Source organism: Eucalyptus grandis, chromosome 6, assembly GCF_016545825.1.
Source record: "Eucalyptus grandis isolate ANBG69807.140 chromosome 6, ASM1654582v1, whole genome shotgun sequence".
In the NCBI taxonomy this organism is placed as follows: Eukaryota; Viridiplantae; Streptophyta; class Magnoliopsida; order Myrtales; family Myrtaceae; genus Eucalyptus; species Eucalyptus grandis.
In genome coordinates, this window is record NC_052617.1 from 23,638,167 (window position 1) to 23,642,440 (window position 4,274).

The window sequence follows — 4,274 nt, forward strand, 5'->3', positions numbered from 1 at the left end:
TATTTTCTTAAAAGATTTTCCTTACTAAGCAACGAAAAATATTTTCTAGTCCATTTTCATGTTTTAGCCAAACAACGAAAAATATGATTACTTTCTTAGAAAATGACTTCTTGGAAAATTAAGATAATATAACATTCATTCATTAGTACCGTTAATATTTCTAATTATATCCACAGAGATATGTAAGGCCAATTCTTCTCCAAGCCTATTAAGTGAATTCATAATACAAAGTATGCAACCATGGATTGTGTCCTCAAGCCTTCATTACATATTATATGTATTATACACCTAATATGTTACCTTAGATTTCATACAAAAGATAAGGATTTTGGTATCTTTTAAAGTGATAAAAAAATTAAGTAAAATGCTAATATTAAGGCCATTGAATTGCTACGGAATTTATTATTAAATTTTATTTATTTTCACGTGGTAACATTCACAAAATTTATTTTCATTTGGAAAAATAATAGCGGTATATTGAATTTATTTTTCCACCTAATTAAAAAATGAAATTCTTATGAAAACAAATGAAGTTTTTATCTTGCTAGGCAAAAGACAATTTAATTGGAAAATTAATCTTACAATATATAACAACAACAAAAAACAAAACAAAACAAAAACAAAAACAAAAGTAAAAATAAAAAAACCGAACCGAATTGAACGGAACTGAATGAATTTTCTTATTGGTTTGGTTCAATTCGATTCTCCAAAAAAATCAAACTGAACCAAACCATTCACACCCCTACTTAGCAGAATAGCTTCTCTTGCTTAGTCCATGATAAACAAACTCCAGTATAGTGTCTCCATAGTGTAACTCAGTTTGGAATATAGAATCCCCCAACACAGAGTCTTTGTCAATGCAATTTGCATCATCGATTGTTTTTATTTATTTATTATTATTTCGGTTTTGGTGCCGCTGTCTTGAGCTTGGCTTATTGGCGGTCCTTGGTCTTAGGCTGCGAGGCGGCTAAGCCACCGTCGTCTCTGGTCAGGTTCCCATGACTTAGGTCCAAGCACAGGGTCCTGGGTTTGTCGGCGGGCATCTGCTCCAAAGCATTCGAAACAACCTTGCAATAGTGAAGTTCTGTTCCAAAAATGATTTCTAATTTTCAATATAGAAAGCCATATTGCTGATTTTAGATATAGATTTTTTTTCATTGATTATAAAACGATTTCTCATGGACTTGCTTCTTAAACATTAAAATACTGGAATTGTAGAGGGTTCCGGTAATTTACCTGATTCTTTTTATTAGTATTTGGATCACATGCATTGCATGTGGTTTAGTGATATTAACATCTTCATATGAAAAGAATATTGATAAGGACAGGCTTTTAGGCTTTTAGGTCGTCTTTGCCGGTTGCTGATTGTTAATTTTTTCAGCAGTGTTTTGAGAGAGTTGTTTCCGATATTTATTAAGTGCTTCTGATATTTGAATAGAAGAGTTTTGAACTTTATGTAATTGTCAAAAACAAACCCTCTCCGTAGCTTATATCCTCTATACTAGTCACGAGCATCAACAAACTCACCGATGGTGGCCTCAAGATGAGATTATCGCTTTATCTAAGACGAGTAAGAGATTATCAGAAGCTGCAGAGACAGTTACTTATCCATAAATCAGATGAGACAATAATTCATTAATCACAACTGAAATCAGATGAGACAATAATTCATTAATCACAACTGTACTATACAGTCAGTCAAAGACTCGTCCTTCTGTGCATTTTTGCAAGAAGTAAAATCCTTCCGATGCTCTGTTAAAAAAAAAAAAAAAAAAATCCTTCCGATGCCAAGGCTTTGGGATTAAATCTTGCCTTGGTGACGACTTTGAAACCCTGTAAAGGTACAAGACTACATTTCCACATGATGTAAGGGCCGATGTCTTCTTAATATGCACAAAAGACCAAAGAGCTATTGGAAGCTGTACTGCAAGAAAATGGCCCATAAATTAAGGACAACACTTTCGTTACGTGATCTGTGTATGGCTGTCATAGACTTATAGTTACAAATGATAACTACGTTTTTGTAATCACTGTGCGATTATGCATGTAGGCTCAGCGGCGATAAAGATTAATCAGTCAATCGCATCTCTCTGTCATCTGCACAAGATGGCTTTGCACCCTTGCACCGATTAAACGATCTGAGGCATCAATTCTACGTCTCTTCAGAGTTTTGATCCTTTCGGAAATGGCTTCCACTGAGTGTATGGATTTCTTAATCTGCAGTTCTCTTCCATGGAGGGCGAACGAATTGACATTGTCGGTGTAGTTCATCTTCGTGAGCTCCTCGGTCGAAGCGGCAAACTGATGCCTCGCCCTGAGCACTTACATCGGAAGTCAGTAGGCAAGATAGAAAAAAAAATATTAACCAAACGAAGATCAGGTGATAACTCTTTGTTTCTTTCTTTTTTTTAGATTAATATCACGAAAAATCTCAAATTGGTGCACATATGACAAATTTACCCTAAATTAATTATACCCATGACAAATTTACTCTCCATTAGTTTCCATTAAATTTTACTATCAAATTGCTAATTGGATAACATGTGGTAGTTAGGCTCCATTTGGTTTGGTTTTCCCAAGGGGCTTTGGGCCCCTAATGCCCCTTGAGAAAAATTTATGGTGTTTGGTTTAGCATTTGGAGCTTCCCTTCCCCACGTTTTTGAAATGCTGAAAAGCCAAAGTAGGTGGGAACTTGCTTTTTAGCATTTTTGAAATGCTAAAGAGGGCTTTAATGATTTTTTTCTTCTAATATTACCCTCACTAATAATTGCATTTTCCTATTTTACCCTAAAAAATTACTATTCATCGTCTTCCTTGTTAGACTTGTTTCTTCAAGAGTGAAGCTGAGTCAACGAAGCTCAGCCGGCCAAATCTAGTCGCCCACGCACCGCCGTCGCCACGCATTGCTGTCGACGCACCGTCGTCGAGTGGGTCGCAGCCTCAAGTGGCATCGCCTGGGTCGCGTGACTCGCGACGGGCTAAGCGGAGCTTAGCCGGCTAGATCTAGTCGCCCACGTACCGTTGTCGCCACGCATCGCCGTCGTGTGGGTCGCGGCCTCAAGCAACATCGCCTGGGTCGCGCAACTCACACGACAGGCTGAGTAGAGCTTAGCCAGCCAGATTTGGTCGCTCACGCACTGTCGTTGCCACGCACCACTGTCACCACACACCGCTGTCACGTGGGTCGTGGCCTCAGGTGGCGTTGCCTAGGTCACGTGACCCACGCGACGGGCTGAGTAGAGCTCACCGGCCAGATCTGGTCACCCATGCACCGTCGTCGCCACGCATTGCCATCGCATGGGTCGCAGCCTCAGGCGGTGTCACCTAGGTCACGCGACCCAATGCCTCCCCACCACCACTGCCACCAGCTGCCTCCCCCACCACAACCACTAGCTCCGGCTGCTCCCGATCGTTCCCCTCTGCTTCAGCATCTCCTCCTCCTTTTTCCTTTTCTTTTTTTTTTCTTTTTTCTTTTCACCTCAAAGCTACTTTACAAAATATACCAAAATGAGAGTACCCAAACACTTTAGCTTTCATCAAATGCCCATTCTTCTAAAGATACTTGGGGAAATTCCCTAAAGTTGAACCAAATGGGGCCTTAATAGGTGTACCAGTTTGGGATTTTACTCTCTGTTTGCTAAAGGTGTATGGGTTCATGGTTTTTGGTGCTATTAATCAAATTAGTGGAACTAGTAGAGGGTAAATCCGTCATAAATGTTCTAATTTGGGGTTTTTAGTAAGCAAAAAATTAGTTGGGTAAAATTTATCACCGGTGTTCCAATTTGATTTTTAGTGATCGAAAAAATAATTTGAAATACCACCGCCTACGGTGGCCTAGTTGGATAAAGCTCTCCAATGAAACTAACGAAAGTGGAGGGGGTCGAATTCCGCTGGCCGCACGGGATCTTAAGCGCGACGTCGGGGTGGTGGGTCTTCCGCTAGCATTGCTCTAGGGTTTATCCCGCTGGCTACCGGCTGTACGGGGTTCCCTAAGTATAAAAAAAAGAATTAATTCGAAATATATATCAATTTAAGATTTTGCCATATTTGCATGGACATGAGGATAGTGTGTCCAGGCTTTGGAGATCATCATGGCTTCAAAGTGACGTAATTGAATTTCGATGCAGGGACCGTAGGTTGAACCATCGCATCCGGAACCAGAAAACGAGTTCTCTCATTCCCTCAAAATCAAAAGCCCAGGGAACCTGGCTCTGTCGCGGGGCTGAATCGAGGTCCCTGTGGGTTTTTTAAGACGAGCCGAACTGAAGAGGAAT